Here is a 22051-nt window from a genome sequence, read left to right as displayed (position 1 = left end):
GTAAACTGACTGGATTCGGTCTATGAGGCACATGATGCACTTTATGAGATAAAATGTCCTGTAAAATGTTTGATGTACTTTTAAAATAATTCTACTTGCTCTAGGATTTTAACATGTTATGAACTGGGGCTGGTTGTTGATCACTGATTTAAATTGTGCTTTTATGATCTGTATTTAAGAGATTGAATAAAGATTTTATTGATTGATTTTTTACATGTTTGTCTCAGAGTCTCACCCCTCTGTGCTCGCTCTCCCTGCTGCTTGGAGCTGCTGCAGCAGTGTCCCTTCATGGCAGTGAGTGGTAATCCGAGGCCCTGGAGCAGTGTCTGTCTTCAGAGCATGCGCAGCTGTTAATGCAAGTCCTTCTTTAACCCGCGCTCCGATGCGGGAAGCAGTGTCCATCTTCAGTTTATGCGCAGCTGTTAATACAAGGCCCTCTTTAACCCACGCTCCACGGCGGGAGGAAGTGTCTGTCCCCAGCGCATGCGCAGCTGTTAACCCATCAAAACCTCTTTTGCCCGCGCTCTTAGTTCAGTCCTGGTGTTTTCTGTTTTATTGAATTGAAGACAGTGTGGACGGTCCCAGTTGCGTCCCCTCTCGGTTGGACTCTGTAGGCTGCGCTTCCCTACAGGGCCGCTCAATGACACACTCTTACAGTTTTATGTGCTTCGCTATTTTCAGCGCATGCGCGGCCATAACGAGCAGACATCCTGCGCATGCGCAGCTACAGATCATCAAAGCGGCTCTTGTCCCGCGCGCGGTGTTGACACGCGGGGGCCTCGGGTGTGTCCCCTCCAACCAGGCCGACACTGCCCCCCCTTCTGCCCGGCCACTCCCCCCTCGAACCCACAAGAGAGGTAAGGGGAGATAAGGCCTCGAGGCAGCAGTGGAAGCGGTGGAAGAGCATTAACATATGAGACCTGCAAGGGTGTGGTGCTTGTGGGGGGCGGAGCCTGTGGCAGTGGGGCGGGGTCTGTGAATTGGGGCGGGGCCTGTGGGAGTGGTCAGTGGATGTGGGGGCGGGGTCAAAACAATACACCTACACAGCCTGGAGGCATTGACTGTTTCGTGTTCCTCACTGAAGACTAGTTTGTCCTTACGCTTCAACTGTGGAATGTGTTTTTTGGAACCCTAATCACTCCAACTTTAGTTTGTATTGTGTAATTTTTGGCGGATTTATGTTACCATAATATCTAATCGTATATACTTCACTCTATTGTAAAGTGCTCTGACACCGCTGGGTAAAGTATGCGCTATAAAAAAATGCCTAAATAAATCCAATGCCCTGCGACCAGGCAGTTGGAGGCTCGTCGTGGCCTTGGGGCTCCCAGTCACACGTCCTCAGGTCTGTAGACTAAAGACTATTGCAGCTTGCAACTCAGAACTGGCAATTCCTCAAGCTCCGGCGGGCTGCTTTTGGAGGCTTTAGGCATGATTCTGAATGCTGCCGTAGTCTGCGAATCTCAAGTTGCACATTCTTACCTTTCTCCTGAGCCACCGCAACCACAGACTTTACCCACTTGCTGACCGCATCTATAAAATATGTTTTTGACACAAGTGTGTCCACATGAGCATCTTTTAATTTGGCTGATCTGGGGTTTGCAGAAAATATTTTTTTTAACCCTTAGCGTGCGTGCGTCGGCCATCGGCCGTCGCAAACACTACCTCAGTAGTGCTGCGCATGTCCGTTGGGCGACACGGCCCCGCCCACGCATTCGAACACCCTCACCGCAGAGGAATTGCCGCCGCAGTAAACGGGTTAAAGCCATGCAATCAACAGAAGCTTGTGCAGTGAGGGCTGGTGCTGTTCCTGACCTCCCATTCATTTTGTGGAAGTGCCTGGACCAGTCTTCAGCGCATTCCTTGCTCCCAAATGGTGCTTCTCAGGCCCTAGACTCTTGCTGTGGTTCAGTGGGCTCCTAAATCAAGCTTTTGAACTCTTCATGAGTGCAAATGAGCCCATTCGCACCCGAATCCCACTGCTCGCACGGAACTTCAGCACGAGCCCCTGCCGCCTATCTCCTTGCACGGAAAGCATCAATCGATCTGGAAGACCAACAACGTAAACCTCCAGCCCGACCTTCTGCAACACCTGGCCTGCTCTTTGTGCCATGTCCACCACCACCATCAACTCTCTCCTTACTCCCTGCGACCCTCTCCAATTCGAACGGGGCTCTTGGCTCAAAACTTGAGAAGGTAAACCTTCAGCTGAACTAATCTGGGGCTCTATCTAATTTGCGCTCCATTGTGATCAGCGTGAACTTTTGACTTTAACCTGGTCCAGCATGACCAGATTGCCTCGGTTGGCGCTTTATGTTTTTAGGTGCTATATAGAAGTTTATACTTTAAAATTCATATCTCCGGTTATACTGATTGGATTTTTGTCTTTTGGGTTTCGATTTGTTGATGAAACTGAGCTCTATTTTTCTAACCTGGTGTTGATTTTGAGTGCTGTTTACGCTGTTTTACTGTTTGAAGTGTTGCACAAATATTTACACATTGCCTCTAAATTAAGCCTGACTGCTCCGTACCAAGCTACCAGGGGGTTGACCACAGTTTAATTTGGGGTTTGCGTGTGCCTTATCCTGACTAGGATTGTCAAATTCTGAAATGGAGCATACAGTTATAACTAGATTCTTTCATCAAGCATGTAATTAAACCTCATTTCCTTTGCAAACTATACAAAATATTATAAGATCCACCAAATCATAAAATACAGCGCAGGGTCTTAAGATCTCTTTTTTTCAATGTATTCTTTATTTGTACTCAAATGCATCAGCCCACCCAACGCGTTTCGTCCAACATGGACTTCATCAGGGTTGGAATAGTCTTTTATAGAAGCTCACCAAGGTGCTATTTCTGTAATCAGATGTAGTATAGATATATAGGCAATCACCGTATCAATCATGATTGATTTAATTCCTTCTATCCATATTGAAATAGTTTTATTGAAAAACACCAAGTCGCTTATTCTTATTAAGAGATGCAATATCAATAAGCTGGTAATCACCATCGCATCCAGTCAGATAACATCATGATAGGATTATTGCCTTTGATAAGTCCTAGCATGTAGTCTCGTTGGGTATGCAAAGCCATCTATCCGATCTGATAGACAGACGGTCTTGCATGCAACGGTGATTGGCTATATATCTATCCTACATCTGATTACAGAAATTGCACCTTGGTGAGCTTCCTTGCACCTGCTTCACTAATGATTGCTGCTCCTGTGTGGGCGTAGGGTAGGCTTCAGTGAGCTCTTACCCCTTATTTATTTTTAAACTTTATTTTGCGTTTAGGTATGAGTAAAGAAGTACACTAGAACAAGTAAAATCCTTTGGCAAGTACAGGTAGACATAATACACACTGTCAAGGGCTCCATCAATGCCGCAGAGTGATCACATGTTACATAAAGCAAGTCCCTCGGCTGCTAACATATTTTCTGTTACAATCGTTCTTGACTCTGATTCACATAAACGGTGTTTACAATCATGGCATGGGAATACATCCTCTGTACCGACATCAAAAAAGTTTAGCATCCGGTGTAGTTGATTATTGACATGTATCTCGGGACAGTCTAACCCACCCCTGTTGGGACTATGCCCTGTTCTTTCTGGATAGGGGAGGTCTTGTTGCTGCGCCTCTAGGTATGTTGTGAAAGTTCCCCAGATTTCTCTGGGCCTGGAGGTGGGGGGGACCGTTATTGCATATAGGTCGCTGTGTGTGGAACAGGACGCCATGCTCTTCAGCCATCCCTTCACTGAGGGTGCGGTTCTCCCACCCCAATGAATGGATACCTCCCTTTTGGCCAGTAGTAAGCTGATGGCAACAAACCTGCGAATTGCCGGTGGGAAATGCTTTACATATCCCAACATGGCAATCTCGGGCAAGGGGGTCATCGGTACCTTAACCAAGCCACTCACTATCTTATGTATTCTTACCCAGTATGAGTGTTTGCGTGGACAGGTCCAGGCGAGGTGGGCGAAGTCTGCATTTGGAGCGTTGCATCTTGCACAATGGTGCGGTCTGGCAGGGTCTATCCGGTGAAGTCTGGAGGGGGTACTGTATATCCTACGAAGAAACGTAAATTGTATTAGTTTGTGTCGGCCATTAAGGGAGACATTTTTCGTAACTGCACAGCAGGCAGCCCACTGTTTGCCTGTGATCGGATTACCAAAGTCGGTCTCCCAGGCAGTGCGTACTCTGTCTACGATTGCAGCGCATGCCTTATAGAGCTGGGATATTAGATGTACCCCTCTCTCGCTGCTTATCACTGTCGTGAGTGGGGGGAAGGAAGGAGGTTCCAGAGGGTAGTCTGGTAAAATAGCTCGCAGGGCAGAACAGATTCGTAGAAGGACGTATCTGTCCATGAATGTGGCACCAGGGAACAAGGACTCGTAACCGGGATCAAAAATATGCCCATCTGGAAATAGATCGCCTATCTTAGCAATGTCAAATTTAGCGCATGTCTTCTGTATGAGCTTTTTGCTAGGTTTAGGTATCCATTTAAGGGTCGGGAGTGGGAGATCAGAAGAATAAAGCAATGGTGTGTGTGTGTTATGCAACGCAATTTCTCCGATGCCCAACTAGTGGTCGATGCGCGTTAGATATCTTTGGGGAAACCCTTCGGTAATATCATCGCTAACATGTCCGGGAGGACTAAGTCAGACTCTGGTCGGAGGTATGGAATTCTGGCATCAGGGTGGTACCATGTCTGTGCAAAACTTCACTGTGCAGCTAAATAGTACAGTTGTAAATCAGGGACCCCAAACCCACCTCTATCGCAGGGGAGTGTCAAAACCCACCAGTTTACCCTGGCGTTTCCGCCACCCCATACTAATCTTATGAAGTGTGATCGAAGGGTCGAAAAGAATTTATTCGTGAGAGGGATCGGGATGTTTTGAAATAGATATAAAAATTTAGGTAGTACAACCATTTTAATGAGGGAAACTCGTCCAGCCATGGATAGTGGGAGCTTTAGCCATTTCTCTGTTTGAGTCTCTAATTTGGAAATAGCTGTCCGTAATTGCGGCGGATGATCTGCTCTGTTTCTAAGTGTAAGTCAGTATTCCATTCCAGGGGGAATTCCAATTCCCACTTGTCTGTGCTGGCAGTGAGTGGAAAAATTACAGATTTGTTCCAATTGATTCCCAGTCGGGAATGTCTGCCAAAGCGCAGAATTTCCCGGATAAGGGGATCCAAATTAGTCTGGGGGTTGCGTACATATAAAATCGTGTCATCTGCATACAATGATACTAACAATGGGCCGGTGGTGAACTGTAAACATCTATGAAGGTGTTTCTCTTGGAAGTGCCGTATTAGTGGGTCCATGGCTAAAATGAACAACAGAGGCAACAACGGGCAGCCCTGTCTCGTGCCGCGTGAAAGTGAGAAGGGAGCCGTCAATGTACCATTTAGTTGGAGTCGGGCCAGCGGTTGACTGTATAGCAGGGCAGTCGTGGCAATGAAACCAAACGGCATCCCCATGCGCTCCATGTTGGATAAAATTAAAGGCCATTCAAGGGAGTCAAATGCCTTTTCTGTATCAAATAGGATTGCCGCAGCAGTGATTCCGGGTTATTTCTATGCAGAGTGTTAAATAATGTGCGTAGATTGAAGGCTGTCGAGCGATGGGGTATGAAACCAGACTGGGCCGGGGAAATTATAGATTCTATTAAGAGAGACAGGCGACATGCCAGAGCCTTTGCCATTATTTTGTAGTCTAGGTTTAAGAGTGTTAACGGTCGATAGGAACCACATAGCACGGGGTCCTTGCCAGGTTTGGGGAGAAGAATGATGACTGCCTCACACAGGGTGGGAGGTTTTATCTGCCTCTCCAGGGCTTCTGCATATACTTTAAGGAGATGGGGAATCAATAAGTCTTCATAGGCCTTATAAAAATCTGCCGTGAAACCGTCGAGCCCCGGGATCGAGGAACTCTTCAGGGCAGAGATGCCTCATCAATGCTCTCCTCAAATATAGGCTCACCGAGAAAGTCCTGCATAAACATCTCGAGATAAACTAAAGCGACCTCAGACAAATAACTCTTCTGCTGCACCCTGTCTTGACCCAATCTAGTGGTGTATAATGTTTTAAAATAGGACATAAATTCCCCCTGGAGATCCAGTGGGTCCGTGATCTGTTGGCCCGACGAAGTTCTCATCGGGGATATATGCCTTACAATAGAGAGGTCAAATCATCTGTGCTAGGACTCGTCCCGGCCGCTCACCTTCGCCGTATTTCCTGGCATTGTAGTATTTCCCCATAAAAAGGATCTCCCTCTCAGCGGTATCTTTAAATTCTGTGAGCAGGGACAAACGTTGCTTGTCTATTTCGGGACCTGTCGCCTGGCGTTGTTGAGAGTCTAACGACCCTAGGTCCTTTTCCAGGCGGGCTAACGTACTGCACAAATCCCGCACTACACCAGCATTTTTGGATATACACACGTCCCTCATGTATGCTTTAAAACCCTCCCATAACATTGCCACAGTGTCTACCGAACCAGTGTTAATGACAAAGTAGTCCTCTATCGCTTCTCGTAATTCCTGTCTAAAAACTTCATCACCTAATGCGTGGCTGGGGAATCGCCACTGTCGTTCAAAACCTCGGGTCGCGGGACCTTCAATGTTAATAATACAGGGGAGTGATCCGAATATGTGCGAGGAAGCGTCCGGATCCCATGACACCAGCTGATAAGTTCTGGGGATGCCAGCCAATAGTCGAGCCTCGTCCATGTGTTATGACTGCCAGAGTAGTGAGTATAGTCAGTGCTATGCGGGTTTTGCGTACGACCTATGTCAATTGAGGAGAAGCCCTCTATTGCTTCTCGTATGTGCGTCCAGCGTCAGTCGCCCTGGCAGCGGCGCCACACTCCAGTGTATTTCCGCCTGGCCTCCTGTACCATGATTGTAAAGTCTGGGTATAGGGACAGCTTGGAGCCCTGCCATACCATTTCGCCCCGTTCTCGTGCCAGGCGCAGGGACGTGTCTCGATCCCTAAAGTTCATGACACAGGCAATGATGGGTCTGGGCGGGCATCCAGATTGGGCCTTGGACCTAGTGATCTATGAGCGCGTCCTATCACAAAGCCCTCAGTGAAGACTTCTCTACAAAACAAGTATATCAGGATTGTTTCTACCAAGGTGTCCATGCGACCAGCGGCTGTCGATTCCAGAACACCAAAATGTGCACGTTATATTGGCGACTGCGCGACTCTACGTCCTCTTTCTTGATCGCAACATCTTTGAGGTAACGTTCCATTTGGCCGAGCCTTTTCAAGGATTGAGCCGTTCAATCTCCTAGATCTGATGTATGCGATTCCACCACGTCGGGTTTTCTGTCGTGAACTTGGATCTTCAATCCCAGATCCGCCATGTGCTTATCTAGGGCATCAAAGCGCACATCTAGGGCTCTGAACCCCGCTCTCATCTCTTGTAGCAGGGAACCTAATTGGTTGGTATCACCCTCTGGTGTTGTGTCTTTCTGGCCACCTTTCGCCATGTTGTCGGTGGCTTCTTGGACTACTTCGGTGACCTTTTCGAAGGGGAGAAGGCGCTGTTTGGGGTCTTTGCGGCCCATGCCGCAGTTCCACCCGCCAAGTATTAATTAAGCCCAATGCCAGAGTCTTCTGGTTATGGCCGCAGAGCAGGTGCAAGTAGCTGGCGAAGAGCGATTAGGCAAGCAGAACTGATCAGCAAGGAATGGGCATCCAACCCATGTTTATATTTTCCTGACAACAGGGTAGGTTTTGGGTATTTCACTATTGTCTCCCATAATGGAGCAGTGGTCCGGGCACAGTACTTCCACAGAGCAGGTTGTTTGAAGACAAGGCAATGTGCAGTCGGCAGTTATTGTTTTAAGTTTGCTGCAGCATAAATTGGTGGCTGGGGCAGAGACACTGCTGAGGTTTGGATCCGTTTTTCGCTCCGGGAGCAGCACAGCCACGCCAGGATGGGTTACAACAATGGAGCCCTACGGGGAAAAGGGGGAGAACAGCGCAGGCCGCGGCCGAGCGAGTGCATATGCGGGGAGGAGATCCCAAGGGCGCTTTGGAAATGCTGTACCAGGTGTCAACGGGGGAAACGATCACAGGCACCATCCCTGTGTGCCCCTGCGATCAACGCAGACATAAGAGTGCCGCGCTCGGACCACCGGAGGTCAAACGGACCTCCCGCCAGTACCGAGCGCCGCTTTGCCCAGAATGTGGCCGCTCAACGCTCCGGCCCGTGGCCCGGTGACTCACAGCACCTCAGCTGCTGGCTCAGTCCCTCCGCCGCCGCACCCGGAGTCTCCTCATATCGTTGAAAGTCGTCCTTCCGCCTGGAGTCACCGATTTCGGCCGTTCCGGTGGTTTTCTCGCAGCACAGCAGGGAGACTTTTAATCAGGATCCCTTCCGCTGCATTTAGGCGTCTTTTCCCAAGGTCTTCGTATGTGACAGGGTTTTTCCGGATGCAAGGCATGGAAAGATCTGACCAATCTTGGAGTATGTACATGTGTGTCTGGTTCCCAGGATCTTTCTGACGCATCATAACCCTTCCAGTCAATTAAATACTGTAATCGACCATGTATACGTTTTGCATCTATAATGCGATTTACTTCATATGCAATATTGTCTCCAACTACAACAGGTGGAGGAGGGTTGTCTTTTCTTGTGGACGGATCATGTGGTTTGAGCAAAGATACCTGAAAAACTGGGTGGATGGCATATTCCGAGGGCAAAGTTAATCTCATTGAAACTGGATTCAAAATGTTATTTATGGGAAAGGGGCCAATGAACCTAGGTTTTAGTTTCTTGGGGCCTTCAATCTGGATATTTCTGGTTGATAACCAGACGAGATCCCCTACTTTATAGGGTGGTGCTGGTGTTTTGTGTTTCGACTGATAATTTGACCTTTTGTTTATTTTTGGCTAAACCACGCTTGGCTTGTTCTTGAAATTCTCGCAATTCTGTTAATCTTTCGGTCACGGCAGGCATAAATCTGGAAGGATGGCAGGAATAGATCGTGGTTGTAAGCCAGTTATAAACAAGCATTGGAAATGCAATAGGTCTCGCATCATTAGAGTTAGTGCTTTTAGAATTGTTTATGGGTTTTTTTTGAAAATCTTTAGCATTTTTGTTTCCTGTAGCCAATGCTAAAGAATTACAAATAAAAAAAGCCATAAACATTTCTAAAAGCTCTAACTCAAATGCTGCGAGACCTATTGCACTGTCGGCTGGGGTTTTTTGATGGTGCTGTGCTGGGAGAGAGAGTGGGGAGGGGTTGGAGAAGGGAGGGGGCGAGACCTGAAAAGGCTTTTATAACCAGAAACGTGGATATAGCAGCATGCGTCCTCACCCAGAGTGGTTGGGAAGGGAAGTGCGAGTCTTAGCTCCTGACATACCTTATATTGGAGTGCTGCACAGTTACCACGAGGTGGCACTGTTTGCAGTGTTTGGGGGTGGAAGCTTTAAAAACTCCCCACCTGAAATGTGTAGTCATTCGAATTCATCAGAAGTTATAATCGTTACTGTTTAAAAAGCCTAATGCACGTCTGCCTTGCATGACTGTGACTACCTTCGCAAATAGGAGACCCCAAGAGATGCGTATGGTGCCAGACAAGAATCTCCTGCATTTAAAGTCCGAGAGTAAAGCGAAAGGCAGAACAGCTGCGAGGGGGTGTGGGTGGTGGAGGAGACTCGGGCAGCGACTGGGTTTTAAATAAACTCCCCAGTAGCTAGTGGTAAACTCTTTACGAGGCTTTTAGTTGCATCTAGGGGAGTCTTGGACTTACTGTCTTTTATATTTGTTACCATTTTTATTTGCTAGAATTCGAAGCATCCTAATAGGGCTTAACCTAAGACCGGATGTTCCCTCACATGCATTAATTTAGGTTGCATAGAGCAGTGCGTGCACTTTGCTTGACCCATTGAAGTGCCTGGCTAAATGCTCACAGGAGCTGTGTGCTGATGCACGCGATGAAAAACCAAAGCATGCACTTGCTTGATCCAAGACGCTGATGATGTCCCTGTGACAGTGCCACTTTGGCTGAATGCACACGTACTAGAGTTTCTCCTTTACCTGATGGATAGAGACTAGTTAGTAACGAGACGCACGGAAAACGCGGTGTTCAAGGTACAACATTCACTCATGATCTTCTCTGTCATAATAAACCAGTGACTGCGCGTAAACCGTGTCCTTGTAGTTGTGATCCAGAGTGGAGCTTTCACATGGAGTAGTTCGTTGTCGGTACAGAGATCACACTGTGTTTGTTGTCTTGCACCCCTGTCTGCCTGTTGTTGGTTGGTTTGGTACTCATAAGGAAAAGCAAAAACCCGCAGATTGCGTACCGGCTGCTTAGTTTGTGGTTACTTTGTGTGTTCAGAGTCGCCTCGACAGATCTTTAAACAAATATCCGCTAATGAAAAGCAGAATCCACGCGCTGCAGCTCATGACAAGACCTCAAAATAAGCGCATTAATGCTGCTTTATTATTAGCCTTGTATAACACAATAGCCCGAGTCACGGCAAATATTGGCAGAGCAGTGCTTCAACCCCATAAATGTGCGAGGCGCTGTACAATGTAGAAGGCAGGGTAAATACATTAATTTCAGTTTGTAAACCCGTGTGGGTGTCTCGTAAAGAGCTCGTTTTTTTCTGCTTTTGTAAACGCTCCTATGCGAGTAGGAGGAGGAGGGGGGAGGAGAGTAGGAGGAGGGGGGAGGAGAGTAGGGGAGGCACGGCCTAGCGGCCGTGCAACCAAGAAGTGAGGTGGCGGAGCTGGGGGAGGCTGTGAGAGAGAGAGTGGGGAGGAGAGTAGGAGGAGGAGGGGGGGGAGGAGAGTAGGAGGAGGAGGGGGGCCAAAAGAGACAAGACGGAGGGAAGGCAGAGAAGGGGAGGGGGGAGGAGAAGCACGGAAAACGCGGTGTTCAAGGTACAACATTCACTCATGATCTTCTCTGTCATAATAAACCAGTGACTGCGCGTAAACCGTGTCCTTGTAGTTGTGATCCAGAGTAGAGCTTTCACACGGAGTAGTTCGTTGTCGGTACAGAGATCACACTGTGTTTGTTGTCTTGCACCCCTGTCTGCGTATCCTCGCTGGCATGAACTAGCAAAGCGATAAATTGTTTTACCTGCAGGTGCGTATTGAACAGCTGTTTCTATTTAGCGGAGCAGAAATGGGTTGAAAGTTCAAAGCTCTCCGTACTGGATAGAGAAGAGTTAAATTGCCTGTAATCTAGGAAAAATGTGAGAGGTAGTGTTGGGCAGTGTTACAGGCTTCACTTTCATAGGCGTACAAAAGATGAAACCTCGTTTACCTTAAAGCGCACGTGAAACAGACTTCTACTTTTCACGGAGCAGGGAATGATTAATCAAGGTAAAAACTGTGACTCTCCGGGTCGCAATAAAAAGGAGTCAGATTACCAGATGTGTAGAAAGGAAAGTGAACAATGAAGGAGACCCGGCCGGCCGTGAATAATTAGGGAGTGAGCACGCTGAAAAGCTTGTGGGAGGGGGGCTGGGCTACCTTTGATGTGGCAGGCGGCTGGGGGCATGTCACGGCCGGCCGGCCGTGAATAATTAGGGAATGAGCACGCTGATAAGCTTGTGGGAGGGGGGCTGGGCTTCCTTTGATGTGGCAGGCGGCTGGGGGCATGTGCACGCGCTTTTAAGCTCAATGCGCATGCGCATTGAGCTTGAATTTCACGGGCACTGCAAGGAATCGCCACGATTCCTTGCAAGTTAGTTAAAGACTGTTTAAGCCCCAATAGTCTCGCAAGCTCGATGCGCATGCGCATTGACAGGCGAGACCTAAAAAAGAAAGGGGAACAGCCTAAAGCTGCATGATAGCTATTGTTGTATGAAAACTCTGCTAATGGTAGGACCTCATCCCAATGAGCCGATATAATGGAGGTTAGGCACCGTAGACTTTGTTCAAGGTATTGATTAACTTTTTCTGTCTGGCCGTCAGTCTGTGGGTGCGAAGCGGAGGATAATGCTATTTCAATTCCTAAATGTTTGCACAACTGACTCCAGAATTTTGAAATGAATTGAGGGCCCCTGTCGGAAATTATTTTACTGGGAAGGCCATTTAGTTTTACAATGTGGTTAATGAACACTTCACTAAATTCTGTAGCTGCTGGTAGTTTTTGTAAGGGAATAAAGTGCCCCATTTTAGACAAAAGATCCACAACTACTAAAATTGCAGTGAAGTTATGGGATTTAGGCAAATCTGTGATGAAGTCCAAACTGATAGCATGCCAGGGAAGCAGAGGTATGGGCAATGGTTGTAGAAGACCTTTAGGGGATGAATGGAAGGACTTTTGTCGTGCGCACACTGGGCAGGCTTTTATATATTGTTGGACGTCCTGTCTGATGTTTTGCCACCAGAAATGCCGCGGAAATAACTTGTCCTGCTGTACTAACATCATGATTCCCGTGTAATATCTGTTGTCGCAAGTTTTCTTGAGGGATAAACAGTTTATCCTTGTGGAAGAAGTAACCCTCAAATATGGTGTTTTGTTTCTGAGCTAGCCATTGCTGTTCATTTACCACCTGAACACTCAATGTAACTTGGTCTAAAAAGGTGTCCGCTTGTGTGACTGCCACTATTTTTTCAGAAGGAATTATACTTTGTCTAGATTCGTTTGTGAAAAGGATGTTAGCGTAACAAAGAATTCACAAAGTGTCAGACAGGAGTTCCTTTTTTCCAGGGCAGTACGTTATGATGAAATCGAATTCACTCAAAAAAAGTAACCAGCGCATCTGTCTGGGAGTGAGTGCCTTAACTGTGGTGAAAAACTGGAGATTTTTATGGTCTGATAATATGGTAATTGAATGCTTTGCACCCAATAAATTGTGTCTCCATTCAAGAAAGACTGCTTTAATTGGCAATAACTTGCGTTCTGCATTGGTATAATTCTGTTCAGCTGGTAACCGTTCGCGCGAGTAGAAGGCAATTGGGTGTCACTATCTCAGAAAATTTAGATATGAAGCTCCTATTAGAATTGGCAAAACCTAGTACTCGCTGCGTGTCTTTTACAGAAGAGGGAGTGGGCCAATTTAAAATTGCTTCAACCTTTTTTGGGTCCATGATTATTCCTTCGGGAGAAAGCCAATAACCTAAAAATTCAACCTTCTTCTTGTTAAATACACACTTTTCAAGTTCCACATACAAAGAATTGTCTCTTAATCTTTGTAGAACTGAGCGAACATGTGTAGTATGCTCTTCCTCAGTCTTGGAGAAGGCCAGTATGTCATCAATATATACGATGACACAGACATCAAGTAAGTCACGTAGGACTTCATTGATGAAATACTGAAACGCTGCCGTGGCATTACAGAGACCGAATGGCATTACTGTATATTCGAATAGACCATATGTCGTGCGAAAGGTGGTCTTCCATTCGTCTCCCTCCTTAATACGAACAAGGTGATACACGCCCCGTAAATCCAATTTAGTATAAATATTTGATCCTTTGATTTGATTCAGCAAGACTGAACTAAGAGGTAATGGATTACGATTTTTAATCGTTGCCTTAACTGCGCGGTAATCTATGCACGCCCTCAGATCACCAGATTTTTTAGCTCCAAAGAAAAGTGGCGAAGAGACTGGTGACGTAGAGTGTCTTATAAAACCAATCTCTAACAGTTTGTTTAAGTATGTTCTCAGATATTGGTTTTCAGGCTCAGTTAAGGCGTATATCCTACTACAGGGTAAGACTGCACCAGGGATCAAGTCGATCCTGCAGTCGTACACTCTGTGTGGTGGTAATTTAGTTGCTCGGACAGGATCAAATACATCAGCATAGTCTTGATATTCGCTGGGTAACTGTTGAGAATCTTGTAGTAAGGTAGAACAAAGTAATGGAGTTATGGGATCTTGAGTTTCCGAATAAGAATGATTTCTGCAATAGGAGGAGTCTAAAGTGACAGTTCTTTGAATCCAATCTATCTTCAGATTATGTAGTTCTAACCAAGGAACTCCCAGTATGACACCAAAAGTGGGTGTATCAATTAGATCAAAAACAGTTTCTTCAGTGTGCCCATTTTCTCCAACTATGGTCAAAGGTTTGATATGAAACTTAATTAATCCAGAGGCTAAAGCTGAGCCGTTTACAGCTCTGACTGGTTCTGGTTCAGATTTTGCAGCTCGAGTTATTCCTAATTTACTGGCTAATCACAAATTAAATAAAATTGCCGGTAGCCCCAGAATCAATAAGAACAGCCAAGCTGTGTCTTTCTTGTGTTGATATAATAAAGGTTACCCTAATTGTAAAGTTCTTCGGAGTACGATTAACAACATTAGTGGCATACTGTGAGATCTGTACTGAAGTTGTTCTCAAAGAAACAATCTCTTTTTTTCTTCGAGAAATCTAGTTTTCTGACTCGCTCAATGGTTTGTCTATTATTGCTATAACTTTCTTTTTGTTAGTTTTAACTGGATAATCCTTAGCAAAGTGACCTGCCTTGCCACAATGAAGACACAAATTGCCCTTTCGCCTGCGTTCTTTTTCTTCTGCAGAAAGTTGTCCTTTCAGACCACCAATCTGCATTGGTTCCACATGTGTGTTCTTTTCTTCTGTTCCTTTTTTCTCAACTCTAAAATGCCAAGTTCTTAAATCACTTCTGGGTCTTTCACTCTTTCGCTCTCCCAATTTGTGATCTAACTTAACCACTATATCTAAAAATTCTGCGTAGTCCTCAGGCAAATTAACAATGTGTGCCAAAGAATCTTTTAATTCATCTCTAAGGCCCGATAGAATAAAGATATTCTTTTCTCCTCCGGCCAGTGTGTTTCTGATAACAATCTGTTGAAATTGGTTACATAGATTAAAAGATCTTTGGACCCCTGGCGTAGATTTAAAAGCTCGTTATCGGATGCTTGAATAAAAACATGTTTGGCAAGTAAACTGGACATAGCTGTTTTAAAGGTAGCTAGATTGTGCAATAAAGTATCATTTGTGTCAACCAAAGGCATAGCCCAGTTGGACGATACGCCTCCTAAATAAGAGTTGATGAAAGCTATCTTGGAAGTGTCGGTGGAAAAAACCTGCGGTTTACATAAAAAATGTATCTGGCATTGGCTTATAAAAGTAGTAAAATGACTACTACCACCAGTAAATCGTTCTGGGTTTGCCAAGGGAACTGGGATTGGAGTTACCACGGTGACTTGCAGGTTCTGATCAGTGTTAGGGCCTTATGTACTAGGGGGAAAAAAAGATGAGGGACCAAATTTACCTGGAGCAATGATAGGTTAATTTTCTCCTGGTTGTGGGTCTCTCCAATTAGTATATTCTGTTCGGGTTCTATCCAGCTCTTTTCTAAGGGCCTGGTTTTCCTACCTTAGTTCCTGCATTTCTTCGGTTAGCTTCCATACTAAAAGGGTTAACTGAGACGAATCCATGTTGTCCTGCAGTGTAGTTCCTATATTCCCAATAGGCTCTGCGCATTGGAATAATATATCCTATAGATTTGACGTAGGACTGAGGTCCACTAGGTCTTTATCGAATATACTAAACTTAATTGTGTGTGTGCCAGCGAACTCAGAGGTCACTAGAAACTTTCTCGATTACACAAGAAGGGATTAGTTTCTGACAACCACATAAACATGACAACTTTGTTTCCCAAGAATAAGAATATATCTCTCAGAGTGGCGGAAACAATATATAAGTATTTCACTCAGTCAATCGGGCATGCTTAGTTTCTACAGAGTTGCAGAGAAATAGAGAGACAGGCGTTTTCAATAAAAGGTTTATTGAACAGTCTTCTTTCTCATGCAAGAGAAGTGAACTGCTACAATCGTTAGGTAGACTTCAAAGTATAATGCGTACAGCGTAAATAGTAATATACAATAATACTGTAAGAGCATTATATGGTTTCTAAGCCATATAAAAAATACATACATAAATACACAGGCTAAAATACTCCCTGGTGCTTCTAAAATACGCCTACCCCTATGTACCTAACCTAAGTCTAGTACGCTTGAAGAAGTGGGTATTCTGTAGCATAGGTTTTAGTTTTCTTTGCCAAGAATCTACCAAAGGTTTCTCTAGGTTCTAATCAGCTCCATACCTTGGTTAGAATGAAGGCGGTCTGGTATCTCAGTCTCAGGACTCTATTTCACAATATCCCGCAAGGGGAGCCGGAAACACTGGAGCTGGATTCTCATCAGGAGCAGGGCAGCTTCCTGATCAGTGCGTCAGCTGGAGAGTCGGCGTCCTTTGGCACTTGCTGTAGCGAGCTGCGTCGGGCAAGTAGATAGTCGAACGGCTCCGAACCAACGTAGTTTGCCACAGCAAGTGAAGGTATATTTTACCTTGAAGGTGTTTAGGAATGCAATAGTTTGACGTAAAGTCGGGCATATGAACGTCATAATGAACCCCTTGGGAATAGTTGTTCATTGTAAGTAACTGAGTTCTTGGAGAAATCAATATTCAAGCAAGACAAAGTTCCCTTATTGCTTAAGTCGGTTTTCAAAGGAATCGTTGTGACTTTGTGTACGGGTGGAAGTAGCCATGCCTGTATTTGGGTAGCATGAGCTTTGCCTAAATAAGGGCCTGATTTCTATGCCTATATAAGGGCAATGTGAATTGTACCTATATAAGGGCATGAATCGGGAAAATTCACTCAGGGCCTAAAACACCACACAACACCCACTCCACTTTCTTAAGTACAACATTACTAAGTTCTAAACACCTAAAAACATATCTAAACATGTTATGTTAAAAACACACCCAAATTACATAAAACATGCGTTGGAATTGGTTGTACACAAAAAGAAGAATTTGTGCTGTACGCATTTTAAGCAATGTTGCATTCAAAGCAGATCATTTGATACTTGAAAATGCTATCCGCATGAATCACAAAAATACATTTATGAAATGGTTCTTAAATACAGAAGAAAAAGTCGAGACCAATTCATGGCAGAATATATAAACTTGTTGAATGTGGACAAGGTCAAATATTGTCTTACTTGGAAGATTTTTCGAGGAATTCTGGTTCTCTATGAATAGTTCTACTTTAAGCAGATTACTTTGTGCCAAAAAATGAAAAAGTACAAATTTGGATAAACAAAAATGAATCATGAAAAAGTACACATTTGGATAAACAAAAATTGATCGTAGAAAAAAGAGTTCCAAAGTTAGAAACTTTGTTTTGAAAAAATGAAGGTCGAATTTAGAGTCTCTCAGACACTGTGTGCCAAATCAAAAGTCAGTGTTATTGTTTGGGGAAAACATCAAGTCTTCTAAGTCTGTAAAGAATGTGTCTACCATTGTAGGTGAAAGTTGGATTACCTTGTTAAGAAGATCAATCGTACATAGATGTGAAGCATCGCCGTCCGCGGTGGTAGCGTTTAGCAATGTTTGAATTTGAAGGAACCTGTGTGCCGCTTTCCTCTCGTAACTCAGCAGTAGCATGGTGCGTCTGTGAGATCTCAATGAATGCTGTCATCAGGATTGGTAGCCGTTGGGGACAACACAGTGCATGAGCCGTTACTGGTCCAAGCAAAGTATCAACATCCGTTGGCAGGACTGATGGGAGTGTGAGACAGATTTCTAACACGCATTCTTCTCCGCATAGCAGGTATCGTAGAACAAGTAAGATGCAATCTTGCCAGATTGGTCTAAATTACATAAACCATGTAGTATTAAACTCTCTTAAAAGAGTTAATCCCAAAATTTGGACAATGCGCTCACAACACTTCATCACCAGTAGAGTGTTCTCCATGGTGAACTGGGTATCGCTGGTGATTTGTCTTGCCATATCGGAGCAGTAGGAACAAAAATATTATCCCTGCTGCGAGTCCCAGAACGAGAGGAAGTCCACCAAACACAGAGTGCACGAAGTTTGGAAATATTCCTAGGACTGCTTCAAAAGGTGCTAACAGTCCCGAAAAAACTGTCTTACATACATGTACAATACCGCTCGTATCAGACATGTTTAAGATACGACTTAACATTTCTGAGAAATGTATAGGGCAATTTGTTGTTAAAAGGGCATGTATCTCTGCAGAAGTCCTTGCGACTTGCAGATCATAGGTCTCTTTGGCCGAGGTCAATGACACAGTTTTTTGCAAAAGAATGGCTTTCATTCTGCTTAAAGTATCAATTCGTATAGAAGAGATTTCCATTGAAGGCCAAAGTTGCGACTCCCAGTCTGTCTTGGTTTTTGGAAACAATACTTGCATACAGCAAGTGACCCTGGCTGACACAGTTACGAGATACGGTAAACCTGGCAACATGCCACAGCAGCTGTGATCATTCAACATGAGGTAACTTCCTTTAGAAAGTTGTCCAAAAATTGGATCAATCACTGCAGCTGGTGAACCTTGCAGGTGGCAGGATAAGTTGTTAGAGGAACCATCGCAGGCCCCATGTAAATTAATACCCTGGCAAAAGAGAGAACCGCTTAGTGCGTTTTCACAATTTCTACCACTAAGAAACACTTATTTCCCCCCACTCCAACATCTGTGTGTATATGGTAAGTCCCAGGATGTCTTGATGTATTCTTTACCCAACCTTTCATATGTGCCTGCTGGTATATGTTTTAAGCAATACTGAAAATGGAAAATTGTAACAGGCAGAGTGATTGTTCAGTGTATTATCCATTCTGTGGCTGGTCTTTCAGCGACAGTTAATGGCAATCTTTCCAGTTTTTCAATGCGCAGCACCATATAGTCTGCTCCCCTCTGTGCCAGTTTGATCTATCAGTGAGATTACATTCTGAAAACAGTGACGTGGTATTGATTAGGCGCCAAGGCACATAGCCTGATTGTAGGTTTTGTAACGTCCAGCCTCATAGCATTATAGAACGTAGTTGCGACTGACCATGTTGCAACATGACCGAGTCCTGTTCTATTATGTCTATGGCAGATGATACTATGCTGTCCAAATAATATATCCTGGACGACAGTTGTTAACCCATTGTCAACTACAGAGAGATATTTCTCTAAATTAATACGATCAATTTCTCGTATTCGTTCTGCAGTCTCTGCTTGTGTAATCTTCCATGCTTCCTTATACAATGCATAGATACCGGCATATATAAAACGTTTATGACGCGGTTTAGTAGGTCCTTGTAAGGAGTCCCTTAGATCAGCGCCATCTTTAAGTAAAGAGAAGTGTTGTTTTACTTCCCTTAGTGTAGATTTGTGTAGCCACTCAAGGCACAGTTTCCCTACACTGTATGATGTTACTATTCCTGGATGCGGTCTCTGAACATATCTTGGATCTGGCCTAGTGAATGTGAACCCTTGTGTCTTTTTCAGGAATCTATCTTGACAGGTGTTTGTGTCTGTGGGCCAAATTAACAATTTTTTCCAATCAGGATCTGTTCTGTTGTGAAGCAAAATAGTATGTACGTCGACCTCCCCCACGGTAGTGTTGTTACTATCAGGTGTAGGTATGGACGGTTGGTTCAAGTTTTTTATCTTGGCTAACAAAAGACAAGACGTCTGTTGGACAGTGTCATTCAAAAACATGATTTGCTCTGGGATGATGCAGGCTCTAAATAAGGCTTCCAATCCCTGCACTTGTCAGTCTTTTGTGCCCCAGACAGTTTTTGTCTTAATGTTGTCTTTCCAAAAATCAAAACCTAGTGAAGACAGTTGAGCATAAAAGGCTGCAGAATAAATTTGCTTGGTATTTTTCAACATACTTTTCATTCCTGTCTTATTAACATTTTTAAAGTAAAATGATTCTGGATTTGAAACATTAAAACCTGAAAAGTATGGAAATTTGCCATAAAATGTTTTTGAGCTACCCTTTGGTGGCGTAGGACAATGTTCCAATTGGTTATAAGTTAATACATTCTAGGATTTGCAGATTTATGCAAGAAATGATGACCATAGTGATTATAACAATACATTTGCTCATAATCCGATGAACCTTCTAAATATTCACGATTTATGAATTTTGCAGACATTTCTACATCTGACATCATATTATTAACAGTCTTGAAGTCCCAATCTTCAGAAAAGGTACTAGATGAAACAAAGCCACTCAAGGAAATCTTGAACTGGTGTGGAATCTTCAACAGCTCAGACGGGCCAAAAATGTCATAATCAGTTCTGTCCCAAGCTAGTAACTCCTGAAAGCCACCTAGATTATCCTGGTAAGGTGGGCCATGGAGACGGGGTAGCAAAGTCTCAGATAAATACTGCCTGATACCGACACAGGCAATCAGCTTTCCGCTAAAAATCCAGGTAGCCTAGTCCCTATCTCTGAAGACCTCGCACAGGGCCCTCACCACCTACAGAAGGAGGAATCATCTGTTGGAGCACCCTTAGCAGTTTTATCAGCGGAAATCAAAAACAGGTTTGAAATATCAGAGTTGAATCAGTTGGAGATAAAGAAGGCCTGTGAGGTAATGGAAAGAAAGATAGATTACCTCAGTAGCGGAACTACAGCATTAGAGGAGGAGGTCATAGAGCTTAGGGAAACCGTACAGGTAAACTGCGCTGAAATAGCTAAACTAAGGACTTGAGAGAGAGAGAATTTGGACAGGGTCGAAAGGTTACACAATTTCCAGAGACAAAATAATTTGAAAATCCTGAAAGTACCTGAAAAAAAAACAGAGAGGGTGATGATATTAAATCATATGTAGTAAAACTGATTAGGAATAAGCTTCAGATGGAGGAGTCAGAAGAGGACATAGCAAAAGACATAAAACGAGCCCACAGGGATTCTTTTAGACTTAATACAAACAGGTCTAAACCCAGGAAAATGTTTATTAATTTTCTAACGTATTCTCTGAAGGAGAAAATACTGTCAAAAGCCCTGGGGATGAAATCTATTGAGGTGGATAGTGCTAGATACGAGATTAGATCAGATGTTTCCTCTACCACCTCTAATAGGCAGTGGGAGATGGGACAAAGGATCGATAGGCTAAAGAGTTTAGGAGCCTCTGTACAGCTGAGATTTCCAGCTTTTTTAAAGGTTATGTTAAATAACAAGATGCACATCTTCCATTCTGTAGAAACGTTGGACGGTTTTATTAAAAACTTACAACTAGGGGGCTAGACCTCTCTCCTGAATTGTATCACATTATTTCTACATTATTGGGATAGGGCGTAAAATCCTTTGATCTTATCCTAAGGGTATGAATTTTGCAAGCTTAATAAAAAGGTAATGGCAAAATTCTATATTCATTTAGATATCATTTTTTACACCTTATATCTACTTTCAAATATCACGTCCGCTCTGGGGGGACACCCATATGGCCTTGGTTCATGAAGAAATAGGGGAGGGTTTCCCATGGCGAGGGGGGGTTATTGGGAGAGCACAGGGTGGGGAGCAGTGGGGTAAAAAACTAAACAAAGATCCTCTATTGCCTCTATAAAGTTTTTAGTATTGATTAGGTGTTTGGAATTTTGGTGCTGGTTCTTTGATCCCCTAGAAAGATGGGTGAGAAGGGAGGGAAAACAATAAAAATTTAAATCCTGTCCTGGAATGTCAATGGTCTTAGAGTACAAGCGAGACGGTATAAGATTCTACAGTACCTGAAGGATTGTTCAGCCAAGATCATCATTGTGCAGGAAACCCACCTATCAAAGGAGGAGGTCTTGGATCTTTTTAGGGCCCAAAACTGGATCTCTCAGGTAGCTTGCACATCCCATACGACTGTAACAAAGGGGGTGGTGATTTTAGTAAAGCGAGGGGCACAGGTGGTTCTTGGGGCACAGATTTCTGACATAGCTGGAAGGTGGCTAATTGGTAAAGCTAAGATCTTGGGGCAGTCCTTTACTCTAGTGGGATATCATGGTCCAAACAAAGACGATGTCCCTCCTTTAGGAGATTTGGTAGCAGAATTAATAGAATCTCTGAATCCAATCATTATGGCAGAGGACTATAATGCTGTTCTAGATCATTCTCTAGATGGAACTTCACGCAGCAGAGCATGCGTCAATCCAAAGATGTCCACATTTATCAAGCAAATGATGGCTCAGCTGGGGCTTTGTGACATCTGGAGACAGAAGGTAGGGAAAATAAAGGCTTTACCTTTTATAATAACAAAATATAGGCACCAGTCGAGGATTGACTACTTCCTTATCAACAGTAATCTGGTAGATTG

General features: G+C 44.3%; 1 pseudogene across 1 annotated transcript in view; it reads left to right on the top strand.

Annotated features, from left to right (window-relative positions):
- Nucleotides 1-729: 729 nt before the first annotated feature.
- LOC144792339 (uncharacterized) overlaps nucleotides 730-22051 on the top strand; it is a 272076-nt pseudogene continuing 250754 nt past the window's right edge. Inside the window, exon 1 of the transcript XR_013602539.1 lies at nucleotides 730-857. The product of XR_013602539.1 is annotated as an uncharacterized LOC144792339 (transcript). The remainder of the gene's footprint in view (nucleotides 858-22051) is intronic.

This window comes from Lissotriton helveticus, chromosome 11, assembly GCF_964261635.1.
Source record: "Lissotriton helveticus chromosome 11, aLisHel1.1, whole genome shotgun sequence".
Classification (NCBI taxonomy): domain Eukaryota; kingdom Metazoa; phylum Chordata; class Amphibia; order Caudata; family Salamandridae; genus Lissotriton; species Lissotriton helveticus.
Note: the sequence above shows the minus strand (reverse complement) of the source record. Positions and strands in the feature narration are given on the sequence as shown.